This window comes from Balaenoptera musculus, chromosome 9, assembly GCF_009873245.2.
Source record: "Balaenoptera musculus isolate JJ_BM4_2016_0621 chromosome 9, mBalMus1.pri.v3, whole genome shotgun sequence".
NCBI lineage: Eukaryota > Metazoa > Chordata > Mammalia > Artiodactyla > Balaenopteridae > Balaenoptera > Balaenoptera musculus.
In genome coordinates this window covers 34,743,351-34,767,860 of record NC_045793.1, presented here as the reverse complement: position 1 = coordinate 34,767,860, position 24,510 = coordinate 34,743,351, and the positions used below count along the sequence as shown (strand labels likewise).

The 24,510-nt window shown below is 35.7% G+C and overlaps 1 long non-coding RNA gene across 1 annotated transcript in view; it reads right to left on the bottom strand.

The window, feature by feature from the left end:
• The window catches only part of LOC118900963, an 88,175-nt gene extending 77,165 nt beyond the window's left edge, over positions 1-11,010 (bottom strand). Inside the window, exon 1 of the long non-coding RNA XR_005021259.1 lies at positions 10,849-11,010. This is a non-coding gene — a long non-coding RNA (uncharacterized LOC118900963). The remainder of the gene's footprint in view (positions 1-10,848) is intronic.
• Between the last annotated feature and the right edge of the window lie 13,500 nt (positions 11,011-24,510).

Genomic DNA, 24,510 nt, shown 5'->3' with positions numbered 1-24,510 from the left:
GAAAGTTCCTTGTTTGTAGAGGAAGTGGAATGACCTCTAGATATAGGGGCATAAAACTTTTGGACTGAAGAATACACATCACAGACCTCTGTACGATCAGAATGGACAGATCTGAGAGGATAGTTAAGTGGCTGCTAAAGGAATTCCTCAATCATCTTGCTAAAGATGACATTAGGCAAAAAGCCTCTGTTAGCTTAGTTAGCCCATTGGGAACTGTCTTGGCCTTTGCTCTAAGATTGATCCTTTACCTTTATTCCCTTTTTTTCCCTTAGGTATCCTTCTCAGTCAGACCGACATCCCTGTTCTCTTTGTTCTATCCCTGATTTTCTATTTTCTCTCTCTTACATAAGTTCTGCTTGTTATTTTCCTTTTGTGAGTAGCCTCAGCCTAGCCATACAAACTAAAATTGCAGTTTCCACCTCTGGTTGCCTGGCTCTCAACCAAATCTGCTACTTCTGATTATTGTAGGTAATTGTAACTCCTACAGTAGACCTTGGCTATGCCCCTCACATCAACTCTGACTTGGCCAAAACTTTCTGGGCATTTAGGATAGTAGGGATGTATTAACAGTATATATTTGGAGGTAATTTAACCTACTGATGACAATAAGCATATTCAAGGAATTTAGGATAGTAGGGATGTATTAACAGTATATATTTGGAGGTAATTTAACCTACTGATGACAATAAGCATATTCAAGGAAAAATAAAATTTTGTCAAATATCTTAGTTTTGTTTTTAAGCTACTATTTTGTTCAGATGATTCCTTAGTTCCAGTTTTTTTTTCAAATTAATAATTCTCTTATTTGACCATATTATTTTAATGCAGCAGAAGCCATAGTTTTCAGGATATGGAACAATTATATGAAACTAAGTTCTACAGGAAAATCAAATATTTTGATTGTTTTTCATAAATATGTAGAGAATGTGAGGCTTAGACTTTAAGAAACAAAATGTAGAGATGTTTGTATAGCAATCAATAGAAATTAAGAATTCTCAACCCTTTTCATTCCTTTTCCTTTTCTCTTTGATGAAATTCTGTTAGGTCAGAAGCTCCACTATGAATAAGAAGACATTCTGAGCATTCAGAGGACTGACCTACTAGACACTTTTTTCCTTTGCTGTTTGGTCCAGGGTCCATAAAAAATTGATGTTCTCTTCTCAGGTAACATGCTTATTTTTATCTACATGAAACTCATTGATCTCCTTCCAATTTGGTGTTAGCCTCTTCATTCCACTATCATTCCCGAGGTAACAAATGATATTTTCATAGGCATGGCTAGTAATCAATATAGACAAGCTCTGCTCATTGATCTGAGGAAGACTTTGATCTAGAAAATCACCAATTATGGCTATTTAAAGTAGATTCAATTGGATTAGGTAGAACAAAAAAGAACTGAAATGTACAGTATTTAATAGTTTTAAAACCTAGAAAGGCATAAAGTTAAATATAAGTCCTCTTAAAGAATAAGGGTTAATTTTCATTCTTTCAATTTTAAATGAAGATTTTCCTGCACATTCCACCTTATTTCTGAATTTTTTATGTCTGTATAATGTGATACTCTTATAAGGGACATCCTAGGTACTAGGTAATTGACGATTTGCAGTGGGTTTCTGACAACCTTCAAATCCTAATTAATAAAAATAGATTCAGCTTAAATATTGATATGCTAAGCATTAGTCTTATTTTAACTGAAAAAGGTGGACTTCTGGTCCCAGCAAATTAAGTCTTTAATGGTATGCAGGCTACCTGGTTGATTGATCTATTACATTTTCGAGTGGAACTTGGAGTTACTATTATTTTCAGGCTATGGCCAAATATGAATTCAAAATGAGAATGTGGATTGTTTCTTGCCTACATAAGACTAATTATTCCCCAGAGTACAATCTATATTACTTAATGTACAGTGGCCTATACTGCTTCTGAAGACCATGAATCATGAAATATACTGAAAGTAAAAGGTAGAGAGCCCAGCTGTGTTTTCCCCTCTGTCTCCTCTCTGTGTGCAGGGAGTCCTGAATTCTGGCAGAAGATATATCCTAAAAGCCATTTAATTTGTGGTTTACAATGCAGGTTATATAGTAGAGAGACCTGGATTCTGATCCCAACTCAAGTCAACTCAACTTAATTTGCTGCCTATGCAGCTTGAAAGATTATTTAATCTCTTTTCCTCTAGTTTCCTTGTGCATAATAATAGTACCCATCTCATAGGTTTTGAGACTTAAAGAAATTAGTACTTGATAATAACAACCCTTAATGCTTATAATTATTTATTCAGCAGTTACTATGTGTTGAGTAAAGTTCTAAACACTTTAAATTATTTAATCCTCTCAACAACCCTACGAATGACATATCCTTTCTGTCTCCATTTTATAGATAAGGAAATAACCATAGAGAGTTTAAAGTTATCTGCACAAAGTCATAAGCTAGTAAACTGTCAAGTGATTACTAAAATAAAAATAGTTTCATCTCAGGGCCTGTCCTCCTAATCATTACTAGATGCACGCAGATATTTAGGATAGGAACTAGCACATAGTAAGCTCTTAATATATAAAGAATACTGAATGTTAACAAATGTAAATAATACACGCCCCAAATTTCAGAAACTATTTCAACCTTCAGATTTAAAGAAAAATAGCTTCACACCTAGCTTTAAAACAATTTCTTATTTCTGTAGGTTTAGAATCCTGCAGAAAAGTCCACAGGCTTCTCTCCTTTTAATGCTTACTATGAGCATTTAATTTGTAAGTTAGGTTCTTTGTCTTTGATGCTCTTAACCATCTCCATCCGCCATCCACTTCTTCCTTCTTGTCTGTTTTCTTCCCTAGATATCTACCTTCTTTCTAATCTTTGAGTTTTAGAGTTCAGATAATTTTAGATAAAGTGTTAGGGGACATCTGTTTATTTTTATTCCCAGCATTCATTCACCTGCTTTTTGGTTTTTTTTTTAACCTCGGCCTAATTCCGTCTGAGAGAATATCCTCTCAACCTCTCTTAGTTTCTGGGCTTCTTTAGTTGGGTTGACCACACTCCAGTCTCCAAGGATGACTTTGTGACATGTCAGGGTAGATACATTACCCAGGTCAGGTCAGTGGGAGGTTCAGGGATGGGTATATGAACTAATCACAGCCAATGAGATATTGTTGGAATATCTGGAAACAAAGCAGTTTGATTTTTTTCTTTTACTGGCCTTGAACTTGTGAGGACATAAAATCTGGAGCTGCTATGCCATGTGTAACCATCAGAGAGGTGCTCTTCTGAGACTGGAGGCAAGACAGCAGTAGAAATAGATACACACAGCCCTGGTGGTATCATTTAAGCCCCTGCCTCAAGCTGTGGTAAACATCTCCCATAGACATTTCCATAGTGTGATCCAATAAGTTCTCCTTTTGCTTAAGCCAGTTGAATTAAGTTTTCTTTCACTTACAACTGAAAGAGTTTTAACTGAGACAGTTTCTTGATGCTTTAATAGAATATTTTTTAAGACTCAAAAGGTTAAACTTATAATATTGCTATGTTAGTAGTGGGTTTGGATAGTTTCTGTGGGGTACATGTTGGAGCCCTATAGGATAATTGTAGAGGTAGCAATAATAGATAATGAAATTATTGATCCTTTTCTCCATCTTCCTTTTGGTCGGAACCCTTTTCAAGAATTTCTTCATATCAATAAGTAGTCCTAGGGGCTTCTGCAGGCTTCTTGTTATTGTTCCCCCGGGGTTCAAGCAGTAATAAAAGAAGAACAATTTTATCCTTGGAGACTTTATGTCTTGCTCACTCACTCCCAGGGCTAGCACTTTTAAGTGAAAATCTTTCAAATATATCAAATGTCTCTCTTGATGCTACAGGCTACCAATCTAGAAAACTTTATGCCTTTAAGCCCAGACAGTTTTCTCCCTGGCTATATTCCCTGGGCCTGGAATATAGACTGATTTAGAAATTCTGCAGCTGCCTTAGGAAACTTATAGGTAGATGAAGAAAGACAATTAAGGAAAAAAGAAAAAAAAAAGCAAAGACTAAAGGCCAACTTACTGAGGACTGCAGAGGGAAGAGATGGGAAGAATCTAGGTTCTTACTGACAGCACGGAGTTAAAAAATTATCAACCTAGAATTCCTCATCCACTGGACTTCTGATTCTATGGGAGCAGTAGACAATTGTCTTTCTTTTTGACTATCAAAAATTTTAATCTTTTTCTATGCTAGGACGTCCTCCTTCTTATTAGGTAGAGCCAGCCCTACATTAGACAACTAAAGTTGCTACATACTCACTTTCCCATTTTCCCTTGCAGGTCAGACTGCAAGCTAGACTCTGCACTAGATCTTACCAGGAGCCAGTGACATGAAAGAGCATGGACCATGAAGAAAGCACTTTGAGTGAGGGTAGTGGAGCCAGCAGTGGATATGTTTGTTCACTTTCCAGGGGCAGCTGGGCAGCATTGCTGGCCTCAGTATCCCAGGTTCAGCTTTGGTGGTGCCAGTGGTGAAAACTGGACTGTCTATGCCCACCGGCAATGACAATGGTGTTTTCATGGGACAAGGTTTGCAAGGTTTGGCTTCGAGATGTTTTTTCTCTTAAATCATCTAGAGTTGATTTTTATCACCTACAACTAAGAACCTTCCGTGATACAGAGAGGTAATACATTTTTAGTATTCTTTTCAATTGTTTCTTATTGTTAAGCAGTTGGCTTCCTGTTATTTTTGCAGCTAAATAAATTTTCTACATGTATCAACTAATATCTCAACAAGCATGAGTCTCTAATATCTACATGGCACATGCTGTTGCAGTTACCAGGAATATAAAAGACAGAATTTCTAATAAGGAAAGAAACTTCCCACTTTTGGTAACAATAAATAAATAAATAGAATGATTACTAATTTCTCCACATAGATAGTCACCAGGTTTACTTACATGATGGTATCTAAGGCAGAAATCATAATGTATTTCTTAATACAGTGGAAGAGTTATTTATTATCACTTTCTTTCAAAGTCTTATCTAACTAAGACTTAATGCTCCTGGTTATAATATGTCTTTAATGAGTTCTTTTATTTTATTCTAATTTTGAGACACTGCACTCTCTGACTTAACCTGGGGCTAAAATTGAGTATCGAAATCCCCACTGTGGTTTCTGGCTCATCAGAAAAAACACTGATTCCATGGGAGCAGGATGATTCTTAATCTTCACAGGAGAACTACAATTTCTTGTCAAAGTTTGTTAGAATTAATAATATAATAATTATTATTATTAATAAAACTGTGGTTCAGAAATTCTTCCTTCATGGTCACTTTTTTCTAAGATAAGTTCCTTTATTATTTATTACCTAGGAAAAGGCCAGGAAAAATGGTAAATACAGTAATGTGAAATGAAGAAAAGATCCTGCCGTCTTTTAGAGCTACACTGATTTAAAATGCATCACTGACAATATCACCATCATGCAAACTACTGTACTTTAGTCAGGTGGCAGGTACTATTTGCAAATGCAGAGCTCATCAGAGAGGGCTTCTTTTTTTTTTTTTTTGTTCTTTCAGTCCCACCAAATTCTTCTATTCCATTAAAACAATGAATTAGAAAAATTAAGAAAAACAGCCTGAAGCTGCCTCTTTTGTTCTTTAACATACAGCACTTCTACTGAGGGTTTCAAACGGAGTTTATTCATATGTCAGATGCATGGGATTGGACTAACCTCATTTTGAAAAGTTATATATTCTTTATTACTCTTCTACCAGTCTCTGAATGCTTTAACTGGTATGTTGTTAGGTTTTATTGGATGATATCTGATCAAAGTAGTTCTAACTCATAACTTTTGTTTTCTTTTTCATATTAGGGCTTGTTTGAGATGCGCTACTATATTTATCCTGGGCCATTCCTTTTAAGGTTAAGAAAAGAATTTTTGCCTTTCCCTTTGTGTTGTTTATTCATGTAAATTCAATAAAAATAAAAGATACAGAGGTGAGTTCCTTGAAATAGTTATGATGCTAGAAAGCATGTTTTATGAAATATTTCTTTTGATCCTGAAAAAAATAATCTATAAAAGTTTAAATATAATTTGTAGTTTATACATATAAGCAACACACATGCATAAAAAAGTATCGGAGTTATGTATCGTATGCTTACTTTAGAGATGTAAGAAACAAAATAATGCACCCTTAACGTTTTAAAGCAAAAGATGAAAGAGCAAGCTATTACTTCATTACATAAAAATGGAGTTAACTAGTACTGAGAATGGCAAACTAAGGTCCACAGGCTTGTTACCTGTTTTTGTAAATGTAGTTTTATAGGAACACAGCCATGCCATTTGTTTATATGTTGTCTTCAGCTTTTCTATGGCTGCATTCTCCTTAAAAGGGCAGAAATGAGTAGTTGCAACAGAGACCATAAGGCCCCAAAACCCTAAAATATTTATTGTCTGGCCATTTAAAGAAACAGTTTGCTGGCCTCAGATCTAGCACATATATTGGTAGACCAACATTCCTTAAATTTATAGGTTGAATGTGGTAGCTGTCACATTTTCTGAGGGTAAATTATAAATAATATTTTATTTTCCGATTACAAGGCATGAGACTCTGCAACGAGAGTCAATGTGTAAAAGAAAGGAACATTATGTGTCAAAATGCTCCACATCGATAGTATAAACCTCCACCACTTGAGATAAACTATAGGAAACTTTCTGTTAGACACTGAAGGAGCTATTCATCATCTCTACAAAAGATCTAACTTCATACAGTTGAGAGCACAAAGTGTCAGCCATTCCACCAAGAACCTTATTCTAATGTAAAAAGGCAGAAAGACCCCTGCAAGCTAATGGGAGGTCTATAGACTGCTCTTTCATGAAACTCATTCTCTGGAGGGATGAGTCCAGAGAACCAGGGAAAAGTGAGAACATTTTTCAGTTAGTCTGCTTTTTACTTTCATACCTTGCTTTGGTTCTGTATTCATCCCATGATTTTTAAAAAATTTTTAATTCATCAAGAGCTGTATACAGCACTATTAAAATAATCTTTCAATATTTAGATTTCCTGTAAATAGCAACTTCACCCCTTGAAAAACCAGTTCCATTAGTTATGATTTTACATTTGCTTTACTAGCACTGATTGTTTGAAATATTATTCCATTATTTCCATCTCTTTTCACTCAGTGTTTTAGACTTCATTGTTTGGAATTGTTCAGATATATTTTTATTCTAATAGCCACTGACCTTCATCTGGGCTACTTAACAGGTATTAATAAACATAGTTGTTCTTTTAAAAAAGAAATCCTCCTTCAATTAGGCATCTATGTCTCCAATGAGAGCAAGAAATTTGCAAAAATATGATATTGCTATTTTCAATATGTAACTATCTGCCTTGGTTAAAGATCTAATCTCTATGTTTCTTTGACCTCATAACCTTTTACCTCAACTTTAAGTCTGTGTTCCATTTAAAAATGTAAATATTATTAGTGCATATAGGAAAGATCATCTCTGTTTGAAAATTGCATATAAATAACTCCAGAGGACTGGAAAGAAGCCTATGCTAGAATCATTGCATAAGGAATAGATCTGTATTACATTAACTGCAGAAAGAGGGAATTTCATATATTAACATATAGAGAACTGGTGAGGAGGTTTGAGCCAAAATTTATAAACAACACAGGAGTGAGCCAGTCAGTGAAGCTTATGTTGAAAGATCTTTTCTCCATCTTTGCCTCTCTGAATTTTAAGAATCATACTAGTTGTTAAGTATCAATACAGTCAAGTGATTAAAACAAAATGAAGGTTCTGCTTATGCTTTGGAATACTGAGATAGCTGACAACTTGAGTCCATGGGTTTAATTTCCATCCTGTTACATATCTCCTGAAATGACCAAAGGAATATAAAAATAGACACTAATCTGCATCAGTTAAAGGACCAGAGAAGGGTTATCATTTCCATTGTCAGAAATAGCAGCGTATTTCTGCTAGATTTAGTGCAGATGAAATGACAAGGCACCGAAGTCTGGTTCAAAATTCCTCTCTGGAGAAAATGGTTCAGACTCTTAGGAAGCAATCAGTGGATGGGCTGGCAGACCCCTGTCACCTTTTTAAATTGGAAGCATGAACATTGGAGGCAAGGAGAATCTATGGGACAGATGGGGAGTTTAAATTTGGGATCCTTTTTACTGTTTTAGAGGAAAAGCATTTCCATTCAGTTGTTTGAGGGAGGCCTGGCATGTCCTTGTTTTCCTAGCAGAGATAATAACAATACTTAATAATTATAGAGAGTTTATTATTTGCCAGATACTTTTCTAAATGCTTAATATGAATTATCACAATTAGTACTCTTAATGACCCTGGAAGTAGGTACACTTATTAGACTAATTTCATAAGAAAGTAAACTAAAGCATAGAAAGCTCAAGTATCTTATCCAAAGTAAAATAATAAGTGAAAGAACCAAGATGTACACTCTGGCAATCTGACTCGAGATGATGCCCTCAGATATGATTTTATATGGTCTCCTAGAAAGTCAAGAATGCCACCAGCTATATTGGCTTCTCAATGATGCACAGAGAATTTCACTGGATATAGTATGGCTAGGTTTGCCACATGTGGCAAACAAAAAAATACTGGATGCCCAGGAACATTTGTATTTCAGATGAACAATGAAAAAATTTTTACTGCAATTGCATTTTCCCATGTACTTTGGTACATACTTGTTGTTTATCTTACATTAAAATTTAACTGAGCATTCTGTATTTTATCTGTCAACCCGAGGCATGGATCTTGCATGACAAGGAGGCAGCCCGGCCAGGAGGAGGCACGGGAGCAGCTTCATGATACACTTGGCCAGGAGGTTGGGCAGAAACACCAAAGAACTTTATCCTGGTGCACTAGCTTCACCAAATAGAGAAGAAACTACACAAGAGCTACTTCCTTTGCTGGAAAGTTCTGTATTTGAATTGTTCTTTGCTTCTCTCAGGAAGCAAGGTTCTACACTGCTAATGTAAATTTGCATTTACCAGCCCTTCATCTGAACAGCTAAAAGCAGAAATCTGGGAAAAACCAAGAAAATAATACAGGGGACCCAAAAAGAGAGGCTGTGTTTATGGGCAGACTTCCAGCTGGATTTATCCCTCTTCTTTCAAGAATAAGTGAATGAGAAAAACCCAAGTGAAGATTGCCAAGAGATTCTGCAATATGAAAGAAATCATCCCTATGAAGTGTCTACTTTTATTTTTTTTTATCTAGAGAAAGTAGAAGTAAATGTTTGACAGAGTCTGCTTTGAACTATCAAAAATTCAATGAAACCAAGTATTAGTTGATCTCCTACTATGGATGTGACATGCTCTGGTGATATTAAACTGAAACAGAGGCCTTGCCATCAAAGAAATTTTTGTAAAATAAATTTTAATAAAATTAATGAAATGTCAAGTGCTGAGGAATGAATGAATGAATGAATCGATTGATCAGTCAATAAATCAGTAAACCAATCCAACCAAAGGAAAGGAGGAGGAACTTTATGCAGGAGGGGGCTGTAAATAGGATGACGGCTTTCTAAACCCCTCTACTGTGCCTAGAAAGCTGAAAACAACTCCCAGACTCTTTTGCAGCTTAAATTCTGGTTATGATTTAGGCTTCAAAAGTTTAATGGCTCTGGGTAAGATTTAAAGGCAAAAATGTGGCAGTTGCCTCAATTCTACTACAGGCAAGTCCATAATGGAGATATCTGGGTTTTGGCAACAGCATTAATAGACACCCTAGTGTCTGGATGATATCTTTGTGGCTGTTGAGAGGCAGGTGTGTCCATTTTCTTCAGGCTGTCCGACAGTTCTATGAACAACTTAAGATCCTATAATAAATCCCTTTGGCTTTAACTACCTGGAATGCTATTCCATTTTCCACACTGTACTGTGATGGATGCAGTCACTGGTACACGAAACACTCAGAAAATTACAATATGTGATTAGCTCCCTGAAGTAGTTACATTTGAAGGTGACAATGATCTTGTTAGCCTTAGAAGGAGGACACATAGTGGCGAAAAGTTACTTAAATCATAATCATCATTAAGGGAAAACAGGAGTCTCTGTTGCTGGCCATTGGCACTCAGCAACCTACAAAACCATTGCCAGGGTGGTGCAGCCAGGAACTGGAACAGGTTGATTATATTGGATTCCTCCAATATGGAAGAGGAAGTGGGTGTACTGACTAGTGAGTGTACTGGCTGATTTTGGATATGGATTTGGCTTTACTGTCTACTTTGTAAAGCAGTATTTTTGGATTTACTGAATAGTTTACTTTTTAAATCATGGTTTTACCACAAAACACAACTCCTGACTGGCCATGACATTCATTATATAGAAGAAATAGGAGAGAAAGTGGGCTGACTCCCAAGGGATTCACTATTCTTAGCATGTGCTCAGAAACAATGGGTGCTTTGTAAAGATAGAACAGACCATTGAAAACAAGTCAATATAACTTGTTAGAATAGAATGTTTCCCTACAGGATGACATATGCTTTCAGCCAGCAAGTGATGTGCATTCCTTTTTCTCTTATGGTTGGAACACACTTGTCTGGGCACTAAGGGGTAGAAGTATTGCTACTAATGGCACTTCTGCTCTGGTACATTTAATGACCTACTAACAATATTTTTGTTCCTCATTTCTGTGGCTTTGCTTCTGATGGTTTAGCGGACTTGGTACCCAAGAGATGAATCCTTCCACCAGGAACACATCAATGGTTTTTTGAATTGAAAGTTGAGATTGCCACCTTTTAATATGGAGCTACGCATGCCACTGGGCCAATAGAAAGGGGACTGTTGTGTTTTCTGGGGTGATTAATTCTGATTACTAAGGGGAAATGGGGTTGCTGTTACCATGTGGGGCAGGGAGAAGCATACCTTCAACTCAGGAAATCCTCTAGCACTCATTCTGGTTCTGCCAAGTCCAATTTTAAAACTTAACGGAACAGCATGTAGGATCAGTAAAGGCTTGTACACCTTAGGTGTGAAGGTTTGGGTCGCTCCACCAGTTAAAAATCCCAGCTCGTTATGTTGCCCAAGGAGAAAGAGACCTGGGAAAGGGTTTTGGAAAGAGGAAAGTTATAAATAATAATTAAGACATGGTGATCAATTTTAGAAACAAAGACTAAAACAACTACTCATATTATCTTCTTTATGCCCTTGTATCTATAGCATTTTCCCTGAACAATTTTATTTTCCTCATCATTTTCTCGTATCATTTTATATAGGGCATACTAGTGTTAGTTTACTTTGCAATTTTGTCCATAAGTTAAAGAATATCAAGGTGGGAAATGAATATCACCAGTTTGTGGATGCGGTGACTAATGGGATTTTAGGCCTTCTTTTGTAGAGAGAAGGTGAAAGCATTTTCATTTGTACATTGAAAGCTACAGTAGTGCAGGATGTATTTTGCTTTTCTCTTGCCGTCATCTGAAAGGTTAAGATTGGAAAGAGGGACTTGATGAAATTTGAGTATCCAAAGCAGTAAATTGAGGTAGATATGGTGGCTCAGTATTCAACATCCACCTAAACGCCTCTCAAGGTTTTTTCTGATACTGCAGATACTAGAAAACTAAAAATCACATTTTTTTTTTTTCTCACAGAGTCACAACAGCTAAGTTGCTGGATATGAATAAGATTCCACCACTCAGATGTACTCTAAAGAGATTTGGAAGGTAGAAGTGAAACAGAATATTTTTCTATTTTTACTGACAAGTATGGTCAGAGGCATGTGCTTTATTTTCTGCCGCACCGTTAGCAGAGTCCCAGGGCCTGGTCACAAGATTTGCGGCTGTCAAAGCAGGATGTATGGCGTCTGTTTTGGTGTACAGACTGCAACATGGATAGCATTGGTTTGGAGCTGGTATCAGGACAGTTTCCTCATGGTGGTGCCTTAGTGACTGATCACAGTGGTTTCTGGTTTGTTTTAGTGGCAGCGCAGTTCTGGAGCAGCAGCAGCCATGTTCCACGTTGGAAAATGGCTCTCTGATCAAACAGGAAGTTTCATCTACCATGGTGACCAGGTTCTTCAGTGTGGTTACAGAGTCACTCCTGAAATCTCAACCTGAGATTTGTTTCTTCAGATATGCAGGCAATTCTGTAAGCCAGATACCCTATAATACATCCATTTTGACTTAAGCTAGGTAGAGTGAATTCTGTTTTCCAAGACAGAGCCTAAACATGCAAAAAGCTTGACCACAGAGGTTGAGATGAGAAGCAAGGAGACGTAAGAACAGGCTGAAAAAAAGACCTGTAGAGGAAATTAGGATTGCAAGGTAAAAAAATAAAATTTAAATTTTCATCAAATGAAGTAAAGATTAGAAGAAACACTGTAGAAAACTGAATAGGGATGTGACAGACAGACTTAAGAAACCCTCCTGAGAACAGAAAAGATTAAGACATGAAAACAATAAAACAATGTAGTAGACACAAATGTCAGGAGATATTAAATATGTAGATATTAAGTTTTACATAAAGAGAAATCATAATTAAAGAGAGGGATAAGATTACTACAAATGGGATAAGAGAGGGCAAACAACAAAAAAGCAAATTTAATTCAGAATACTATAGACCTGGCTGTATAGAACACAAGGTCTCCTCCAGAGTTTCAGGTAAAATTTCCTGATGACATGTTTGAATTTATTAAAGATTCATTAAAGATGAATAAACATTACGCAAACATCCAAGCTCAAACAAAAACCATCTTCCAAATACCCCAAAAGGAATAAATTCTGGTTTACACAAGAAGACAATAAAATAATCTTTTGCTCTGTAACATTCAGTAACAACACATAAAGAAATAATGTGTACAAAATTTTGATGGAAACATTTTTATGAACTAAGAACTGTAAACCTAACCAAATTGTGTATAGTCATTAAATGGAGCTCATAATAACTCAGAGGTATGCCACCTACAGACCTCTCCTGAATCTTGAAAGCAGTTATTCAATGATCAACGGCAGTCAACAAGATGAGCCAAAGTAAATAAATGAAGACTATGGTAGGTATAATATAAAAGGTTGGGGTAGTGAGCATCAAAACCCTGATTACAAAATAGAAATTAAAGTTGTAAAAAGCCTTACTTGAAAGTAAAGGTAAATAATGTAAAAATCATAGTTTAATTTTAATAAATGTGATGTTTATGTGTCCGTAGAGTTAAGTGGATAATATATTAGGATATAAAGTTTGGTTTAATATGTTCCAAAAAACACCCTTTATTAGACCACATTGCCATAAATTAAAAACTAAGTACTTTGACATGAAAAGGGGGAAAAACTTCTAAATAACTCATTGTACAAAGAAAAAACTTAAAACTTCTATTATATAATATTCAGGAAAAAAAGGAAATGAAAACATTGTAAACTAAAACATATGTAACCAACACTATGTATAGAGATAAATTCATCACTTTAAAAGCTTTAATTATTTAGCAAGAAAAATAAAATAAGTAAACTGAACACTTTTTCCAGAGGTTAGACAAAATAAAATCAAAGTAAAGAAAAACAAAAGAATTGGGTTAAAAAGTACAAAAGCAAAATTTATAAATTCATAAATGCAACAGTAGAATTGTCATCCACAAGTTGGCTCTAAAAGTAATACACAAACTCACAATAAAATGTGTTTATTGTAATCAAAAAAGCAGGTGATACAATAGAGGAAAAGGAATGTGCAAGTCACAAATCTGAAACTGGAAAAACAAAGACCTAATCCTATTTTATTCTAAAGTGATCTATTTAAAAGCAATGTTAAAAATATTTTTTATTTAATCTATTTAAAAAGCAATCATTAATTACTATACTCAACACTAAAATAAATTGGAAAGATATATGAAATGTGACAGAAACTTTTAAAGATTGGAATAAACAGGAAAATAAATTATATTCCTGGGTAGAAAGACACACAATTATAAAAAGTATAATCTTCCTCAAATTAATTAATTAACTAAGCTTATATAAATTAAAATATCAATTTTCTTTGTGTATGACTCTAACATTTTGTCAAGAAAAATCAAGTAAAACTATACAAGATTTTAAAATGAAGTCTAATAAAGGCTATAAAGTGCATTATAGGGACAATATTTATGAATATAAAGCATCAACATATAGATAAAATATAAGTGTTTTACAAAAGCAACTGTTAAGTGGGTGGAGAAATAAGCATTAGCACACACTGAGTGGGACTGAGAATTGGTGCAACATTTTTGAAGATTAACTAGAAAAATATTTATTTTAAAATTATGTATTATATTTATCTCAGAGATTCTATGCCTAGAAATTTTCTTAATGAATATACTTGTATAATTACACCAATACATGTGTATATAAAGTTGATCATTACTTATTATTAGTAATGGCAAAATTATAAGGGAATAAAAAATATGAGGTAAATAAAAGTAAAGTTCAAGGGAAATAATTAATATAAAACACATTTGTAGGGAATTGTTTAAATAAATTTTAATTTAGCCATACAAAGGAGTATAATATAGCCATTTAAAAAATGAATTTGAACTATCTGTGCTGATAAAAAAATCTTTGATATATATTCTGAAGTTGAAAACAGCAAAATTCAGAATAATATTTTAGTGTGATTTCATATGTATATTAAAAAACAATATGTATTATATCTCTTATATAGTGATGGAAGGCATGAAAGTTTACAGGAATGAGGCCATTCTAAGCCCTTAAATCTTATGCCTCTTGTGCAGGCAGTGATAGAAGTTCCTGTCTGATATTTCTAACATGTATATTGCTGCATTTATTAAAATTTTAAAAATAACGTTCTTACATGATCTTAAAAATAGTGTTTTACATGTATTGAAGAAATTAGAGATTAATACACAGACTATAACACCCAGACACAGATTGCTTCTATTAGGATCAGGTGTTCTCAAACACTCTTGGTGAAAATAGCAAAAGCTTTCTGGAGTACAACTTGGCAGAATTAATCAAAAGCATACAAAATGTTTTTATACCTTCATCCAGTAAATTTACATCATGAAATGAAACAATAAATTACTAGATATTTGTATGATTATTATTCATTTAAGTGTTACTTACAAAACTGAGAAATAAAGACAACAAAAATGTACAATTAATTAAATGAAATATGGAATGCTCCTATATTATTAATAATATCAGAAAATTCTCCTCATATATTGTTTTTAATAGATTTATTGACCTGTAATTCACATACCATAAAATTTACCCACTTAAAGTGTACAATTCAGTGATTGTTAGTATATTCACAGAATTGTGCAACCATCACCAGTATCTAATTTAAGAACATTTTGTCACCTCAAAAAGAATCCTATACCCACTAGCAATTATTCCCTATTCTCTCTAACCCTCCCACAGCAATAGGAAACCAATAAATTACTTTCTGTCTCTATATCTGTAACTGACTATTTTGGACATTTCATATAAATTAAATCAAACAATATGTGGCCTTTTGTATCTGGCTTCTTTCACTTAGCATAACATTCTCAAGACCGATCCATGTTGTAGCATGTATCAGTACCTCATTCCCTTCTATTACTGAATAATGTTCCTTTGGATGACTATACCACATTTCATTTGTTCCTTCATCCATTGATGGACATTTGGGGTTTTCTACCTTTTTGCTATTATGAATAATGCTTCTATGAACATTCATGTATAACCTTTTGTATAGAGATATGTTTTCATTTTTCTTCAGTTTATTTCTAGGAGCAAAATTACTGGGTCATATAATAACTCTATGTTTAACATTTTTAAGTACCGCCAAATGTTTTTCCAAAGCGGCTGCACCATTATACATTCCCGTCAGCGATAAGTCCCATCAGCAATATGTGAGATATGTGAGGGTTCCAATTTCTCCATATCCTTGCCATTGCTTGTGTTCTTTCTTTCTTTTTATTTTTTTAGTCATCCTAGTGGGTGTGAAGTGTATCTCATTGTGGTTTTGATTTGCATTTCCTTAATGAACTAATGATTGTTAAGCATATTTTCATGGGATTATTGGTCATCTTCTATTGTCTTCTTCGGAAAAATGACTGTTCAGGTCCTTTGCCCATTTTTAAATTGGGTTGTCTTTTTTTAATTATTTAGTTGTAACAGTTTTTTATACATTCTGGATACAAGTCTCTTTTCAAGTATATTCTCTCATCCTGTGTGTTTTCTTCTCATTCTCTTGATGGTATCATTGGTAGCAGAGAAGTTTTAAAAATTTGATGAGATCCAATTTTCTTTTTTTTTTTTTTTTGCTTTATATATCATATCTGAGAAACCATTGTCAACCTAAGCCCACAAAGATTTACTCCTATGTTTTCTCCCAAGAGTTTTATCCTTTTAGATTTTACACTTAGGTCTATGATCCAGCTTAAAAAGTTTGGTGTATGCTGTGAAGAAGAGGTTCAACTTCATTCTTTTGCAGGTGGATATCCAGTTGTACCAGCACTATTTATTGAAAATACTATACTCTCTCCATTTTAGTGTCTTGCTGTCCTTATCAAATATCAATTGACTATTATAGATGTCAATTTCTGGACTCTCAATTCTATTCCATTGATCTATATGTTAGTCTTTGGGCAGGTTCCGTGTTGTCTTGATTATTGTAGATTTGCAGTAAGTTGTGAAATTGGGAAATGTCAGTCCTCTAATTTTACTCTTCTTTTTCAAGATTCTTTTGGTTTTCCTAGGTCCCTTGCATTTCAATATGAATTTTAAGATTAGCTTCTCAAGAAATTAATCTTAGGTGGCTAAGAAAAGCCACCTAAAATTTTGATGGGGATTATGTTGAATTTGTAGATCTATTTGGGAAGTTATTTGCCAGCTTAACCATTTTAAATCTTTGGTTCCATGAACATGGGATATATTTCTATTATTTAGAGTTTTAATTTCTTTCAACGATATTTTGCATGTTTTAGTGTGTTACATTATTTTGTTAAATTTATTCCTAAGTATTGTATTCTCTGATACTATTATAAATGAAATAGTTTTCTTAATTTCACTTTTGGATTGTTCATTGCTAGTTTCTATAAATACAATTGATTTTATATATTGATCTTACATTGCACAAACTTGTTCAGCTTACCATTACTAAAAAAAATTTGTGTTGATATTTTTAGAATTTTTTATATACGAGGTCATGTCATCATCTGCAAATAGAAATAGTGTGACTTCTTCCTTTCCAATCTTCATGCTCTTTTTAAATTATTTTTCTTGCCCAATTGTCCTGGTTAGAGTGATCAGTACAATGTTGAATAGAAGTGGCAAAAGTAGATGGTATTAAGTTTTCCCATTAACTGTGGGTTTTTTGTAGATGGCCTTTAACACGTTGAGGAAGGTCCCTTCTATTTTTGTGTTGAGTGTTTTTATCACGAAAGAGTGTTGGATTTTGTGAAATGCTTTATTCTGCATTTATTGAGATGATCTTGTGCTTTTCCCTTTTGTTCTATCAATATAGTGCATTACATAAATTGATATCCAGATATTAAACCAACTATGCATTCCTTGGGTAAATTCCACATAATCATGGTATACAATCTTTTTCACATATTGTTGGATTCAATTTGCTAGTGTGTTGTTGAGATTTGTTATATCTATATTCATAAGATATATTGGTCAATAGTTGCATTTTCTTGTGATGTCTTTGCATTGTTTTGGTATGAGAATAATATGGTTTTCATAGAATGATTTGGGTAGTCTCTTCTATTTCCTTATTTTAGAAGTTTGTGAATGATTAGTATTTTTTAAATATTTGGTAGAAATCTAAAGGAAAGCCTTCTGGACCTGGCTTTTCTTTGTGAGAACTTTAAAAATTACTAATCCAATCCCAGTTACTTGTTTTAAGTAATTCAGATTTTTCTGTATCTTCCTGAGTCAGTTTTGGCAGTGTGTGTCTTTTTAGAAATTTGTCAATTTTATCTAATTTGCCTAATTTTTAGGACTACACTTGTTTATTGTATTCCCTTAATAAAATTTTTTATTTCTGTAATGTTAGTAGTGATGGCTCATACCTCTTTCACTTCTGATTTTATTAATTTGAGTTTTCTTTCTATTTTTATTTCTTTTTTTTTTGGTCAGCCTAGCTGATGATTTGTCAATTTTGTTAATATTTTTAAAGAACCAACTCCTGGTATCATTGATTTTCTCTATTGTTTTTCTATTCTATAATTCATTTATTTCTGCTCTAACATTTATTATTTCCTTCCTCCTTTTTACTTGAGTTCAGTTTGTTATCTTTCTGGATTTTTAAAGTAGAGGGTAAAATCTTTTATTTGGGATCTTTCTTTTTAAATATAGATTTTTGGGGGTGGAGTCAAGATGGTGGACTGGGAGGACATGGAATTCACGTCTCCGCACAACTAGGGCACCTACCAGGCACCGGTGGGGGACCACAGACACCTAAGGGGACGGGTGGAACCCCCAGCAACCAGGTAGGACGTGGGGCATGGGGGGAGTGAAGGGGGAGGAGAAGTGGAGGCGGGACAGGGCTGGTGCCCCTGGGGGGCGGCTGGGGGAGGGGAAGGGATCCCACAACCAAAGGGGGAAATTGGGGAACCATAGGGAAGGCAGAGGATCAAAAGGGAGTGTGGTCAGGTTTCCCCTGCCCACCTGGGCCCCCAGGAGCCTGCTGAGATCCCTGGTCTGATCCTCTGCCCACCAAGGCCCCCTCCAGCCGCACAGGTCCTGAGGGAGTAGGAGGGAGGGAAGGGGGAGCAAAAGTAAAGGCTGGACCTATGGGACTGGCATTCCAGGGGGGCAGCTGGGGGAGGGGAGGAGTCCCTACACCCAGTGGGACCCATCCACAGTTAGGGGTCCAGCAGTGAAAGGGAGACCCTGGGGGAGACCTTGGGGGGGTGCACGGAGGAACTGACGGGAATGCGGCCAGTGCTTTCCCTGTCCACTTAGGCACTTGGGAGACTATTGGGCTCCCAGGCCTAATCCTCTGCCCTCGGAGCCTCCCTCTTGCCCTGCAGAGCCCAAGCCCCGCCCCTACACACCGACCCAAGGCCTTACCTCTACACTTGAAGACCCCTCTGAGACAACTTCCAACGGTGCTGGGCCTAAACCCCACCCACACACCCTCACCCAGGGCCTCATCTCCAAACTCTGGAACTCCATACTCCAGAGGCCCCCCCTTTGAATGTGCTGCCTCTCCCCTTATGCACAGGTCCTAAGCAGAGGCCCTGTGCCACAACTGAATGTCGCCCACCTAGGCCCCGCCTTCAAGGCCTTTTCTGGCTGCATGGGTCCTGAGCCTATGCCCTACTCCAAGCTCAAAAGTCACCCCACCCACCCCACCTAGGTCCCACCCCACCCTAAACCCCGCCCCTGCCTAAGTTCCACCCCCACCTAATCTCCGCCACCCATAGCCAAGCCTTTTTGCTTTTTTTTCTCTTAGGTTGGGGTTCTGTTTTACCTTGTTGTTGTTGATTCATTTATATTTTTATTTTTTCTAATAAATGTTTTATTTTTCTCATTTTATTATATTCTTTATACTTTGTTATTGTTCTTTTCCTTTTGCCTTGTTCCCCCTTTTATTTTTTTCTTTCTTCTGTTGTGGTTTTGTTTTACCTTGTTGCAGTTGTTTCAAATATATTTTTATTTTTCCTAATGTACTTTTTATATTTCTAATTTTATTTTATTCTTCATACATTGTTATTGTACTGCTCTGTTTTTTCTTCTTTTTTTTTTTTTTTTGCCACGCCATGCAGCTTGCAGGATCTTGGTTCCCAGGCTGAAGGTCGGGTCCAAGCTCCTGTGGTGGGACCACCGAGCCCAAACCACTGGACTAACAGAGAACCTCAGACCCCAGGGAATATTAATCAGAGTGAAGACTCCCAGAGGTCCTCATCTCAGCACCAAGACCTGGCTCTACCCAACTGCCTGTAAACTCCAGTGCTGGATGCCTTAGGCCAAACAACCAGTAAGACAGGAATACAGCCCCACTCACCAAAAAAAAAAAAAAAAAAAGAAATGACAAAAAAAATATGTCACAGATGAAGGAGCAAGGTAAAAACCTACAAGACCAAATAAATGAAGATGAAATAGGCAATCTACCTGAAAAAGAACTCAGAGTAATGAGGGTAAAGAGGATCTAAAATCTGGGAAACAGAATGGAGAAAATACAAGAAATGTTTAACAAGGATCTAGAAGAAGTAAAGAGCAAACAAACAGTGATGAACAACACAATAACTGAAATTAAAAACACTCTAGAAGGAATCAATAGTAGAATAACTGAGGCAGAAGAATGGATAAGTGAGCTGGAAGATAGAATGGTGTAAATAACTGCCAGGAGCAGATTAAAGAAAAAAGAATGAGAAGAACTGAGGACAGTCTCAGAGACCTCTGGGACAATATTAAATGCACCAACATTCAAATTATAGGGGTCCCAGAAGAAGAAGAGAAAAAGAAAGGGTCTGAGAAAATATTTGAAGAGATGATGGTCAAAAACTTCCCTAACATGGGAAAGGAAATAGTCTATCAAGTCTAGGAAGCACAGAGAGTCCCATACAGGATAAACCCAAAGACAAACATGCTGAGACACATATTAATCAAACTATCAATACTTAAATACAAGGAAAAAAACATTAAAAGCAGCAAGAGAAAAAAACCAAATAACATACAAGGGAATCCCCATAATGTTAACAGCTGATCTTTCAGCAGAAACTCTGCAAGCCAGAAGGGAGTGGCAGGACATATTTAAAGTGATGAAAGGGAAAAATCTACAATCAATATTACTCTCCCTGGCAAGGATCTTTCAGATTTGACAGAGAAATCAAAAGCTTTACTGACAAGCAAAAACTACAAGAATCCAGCACCACCAAACTGGCTTCACAACAAATGCTAAAGGAACTTCTCTAAGCGGGAAACAGAAGAGAAGAAAAAGACACACAAAAATAAACCCAAATCAATTAAGAAAATTGTAATAGGAACATAACATGTCAAAAATCACCTTGAATGTAAATGGATTAAATGCTCCAACCAAAAGACACAGACTGGCTGAATGGATACAAAAACAAGACCCTTATATATGCTGTCTACAAGAGACCCACTTCAGACATAGGGACACATACAGACTGAAAGTGAGGGGATGAAAAAATATATTCCAGGCAAATGGAAATCACAAGAAAGCTGGAGTAGCAATACTCATATCAGATAAAATAGACTTTAAAATAAAGACTGTTACAAGAGATAAGGAAGGACACTACATAATGATCAAAGGATGAATCCAAGAAAAAAACATAACAATTATAAATATTTATGATCCAACATAGGAGCACCTCAATACATAAGGCAAATGCTAACAGCCATAAAAGGAGAAATCAATAGCAACACAATAATGGTGGGAGACTTTAACACCCCACTTACGCCAATAGACAGATCATCCAGACAGAAAATAAATAAGGAAACACAAGCTTTAAATGACACAATAGACCATATAGACTTGATTGATATTTTTAGGGCATTCCACCTGAAAGTGGAAGAATACATGTTCTTCTCAAGTGCATATGGAACGGTCTCCAGAATAGATCACATCTTGGGTCACAAATCAAGCCTTGGAAAATTCAAAAAAATTGAAATCGTATCAAGCATCTTTTCCAGCCACAACATTATGAGATTAGAAATCAATTACAGGAAAAAAACAGTAAAAAACACAAATATATGGAGGCTAAACAGTGTGCTGCTAAATAACCAACAGATCACTGAAGAAATCAAAGAAGAAATTAAAAAATACCTAGAAACAAATGACAATGAAAGCACAGTGATCCAAAACCTATGGGACACAGCAAAAGCAGTTCTAAGAGGGAAGTTCATAGCAATTCAAGCTCACCTCAAGAAACAAGAAAAATCTCAAACAATCTAACCTTACACCTAAAGCAACTAGAAAAAAAGAACAAAGAAAACCAAAGTTAGTAGAAGGAAAGAAGTCATAAAGATCAGAGCAGAGGTAAATGAAATAGGAATGAAGAAAACAATAGCAAAGATCAATAAAACTAAATGTTGGTTCTTTGAGAAGATAAATGAAATTGATAAACCTTTAGCCAGACTCATCAGGAAAAAAAGGGAGAGGACTCAAATCAATAAAATTAGAAATGAAAAAGGAGAGATTACAACTGACACTGCAGAAATACAAAAGATCATAAGAGACTACTACAAACAACTTTATGAAAATAAAATGGACAACCTGGAAGAAATGGGCAAATTCTTGGAACAGTACAACTTTCCAAGATTGAACCAGGAAGAATTAGAAAATATAACCAGACCAATCACAGGTAATGAAATTGAAACTGTAATTAAAAATCTTCCAACAAACAAAAGTCCAGGACCAGATGACTTCACAGGCGAATTCTATCAAACATTTAGAGAAGACCTAAAACCTATCCTTCTCAAACTCTTCCAAAAAATTGTGTAGGGAGGAACACTCCCAAACTCATTCTACTAGGTCACCATCACCCTGATACCAAATCCAGACAAAGATATCACAAAAAAAGAAAATTATAGACCAATATCACTGAAGAACATAGATGCAAAAATCCTAAACAAAATATAAGCAAACAAAATCCAACAACACATTAAAAGGATCATACACCATGATCAAGTGGGATTTATCACAGGTATGCAAGGATTCTTCAATATATGCAAAACAATCAATGTGATACACCATATTAACAAATTAAAGAATAAAAACCATATGATCATCTCAATAGATGCAGAAAAAGCTTTTGACAAAATTCAACACCCATTTATGTAAAAACTCTCCAGAAAGTGGGCATAAAGGGAACCTACCTCGACATAATAAAAGCCATGTACGACAAACCCACAGCAAACATCATTCTCAATGGTGAAAAACTGAAACCATTTCCTCTAAGATCAGGAACAAAACAAGGATATCCACTCTAGCCACTATTATTCATCATAGTATTGGAAGTCCTAGACACAGTAATCAGAGAAGAAAAAGAAATAAAAGGAATACAAATTGGAAAAGAAGAAGTAAAACGGTCACTGTTTGCCAATGACATGATGCTATACATAGAAAATCCTGAAGATGCCACTAGAAAACTATGAGAACTAATCAATGAATTTGGTAAGTTTGCAGGATACAAGATTAATGCACAGAAATCTCTTGCATTCCTATACACTAACAATGAAAGACTGGAAAGAGAAGTTAAGGAAACAATCCCATCTACCATCACAACAAAAAGAATAAAATACCTAGGAATAAACCTACCTAAGGAGGCAAAAGACCTGTACTCAGAAAACTATAAAACATTGATGAAAGAAATCAAAGATAATGTAAACAGATGGAGAGATATACCATGCTCCTGGATTGGAAGAATCAATATTGTGAAAATGACTATACTACCCAAAGCAATCTACAGGTTCAGTGCAATCCCTATGAAATTACCAATGGCATTTTTTACAGAACTAGAACAAGAAATTTTACAATATGTATGGAAACACAAAAGACCCCGAATAGCCCAAGCAATCTTAAGAAATAAAAACGGAGCTGGAGGAATGAAGCTCCCAGACTTCAGACTATATTACAAAGCTATAGTAATCAAGACAGTATGGTACTGGCACAAAAACAGAAACATAGATCAATGGAACAGGATAGAAAGCCCAGAGATAAACCCATATACATATGGTCACCTTATCTTTGACAAAGGAGGCAAGAATATACAATGGAGAAAAGACAGCCTCTTCAATAAGTGGTGCTGGGAAAAATGGATAGATACATGTAAAAGAATGAAATTAGAACACACCTTAACATGATACACAAAAATAAACTCAAAATAGATTAAAGACCTAAATGTAAGGCCAGACACTATAAATCTCTTAGAAGAAACATAGGCAGCACATTCTATGACATAAATCACAGCAAGATCCTTTTGGACCCACCTCCTAGAGAAATGGAAATAAAAATAAAAATAAACAAATGGGACCTAATGAAGCTTAAAAGCTTTTGCACAGCAAAGGAAACCATAAACAAGATGAAAAGACACCCCTCAGAGTGGGAGAAAATATTTGCAAATGAAGCAACTGACAAAGGATTAATCTCCAAAATATACAAGCAGCTCATGCAGCTCAATATCACTAAAACAAAAAACCCTATCCAAAACTGGGCGCAAGACCTAAATAGACATTTCTCCAAAGAAGACATACAGATGGCCAACAAATACATGAAAAGATGCTCAACATCATTAATCATTAGAGAAATGTAAATCAAAACTACAATGAGGGGCTTCCCTGGTGGCGCAGTGGTTGAGAGTCTGCCTGCCAATGCAGGAGACATGGCTTCGAGCCCTGGTCTGGGAAGATCCCACATGCCGCGGAGCAACTAGGACCGTGAGCCACAATTACTGAGCCTGTGCATCTGGAGCCTGTGCTCCACAACAAGAGAGGCCGTGATGGTGGGAGGCCCACGCACCGCGATGAGGAGTGGCCCCCGCTTGCCACAACTGGAGAAAGCCCTCGCACAGAGGCGAAGACCCAACACAGCAATCAATCAATCAATCAATCAATAACAACAACAACAACAAAAAACTACAATGAG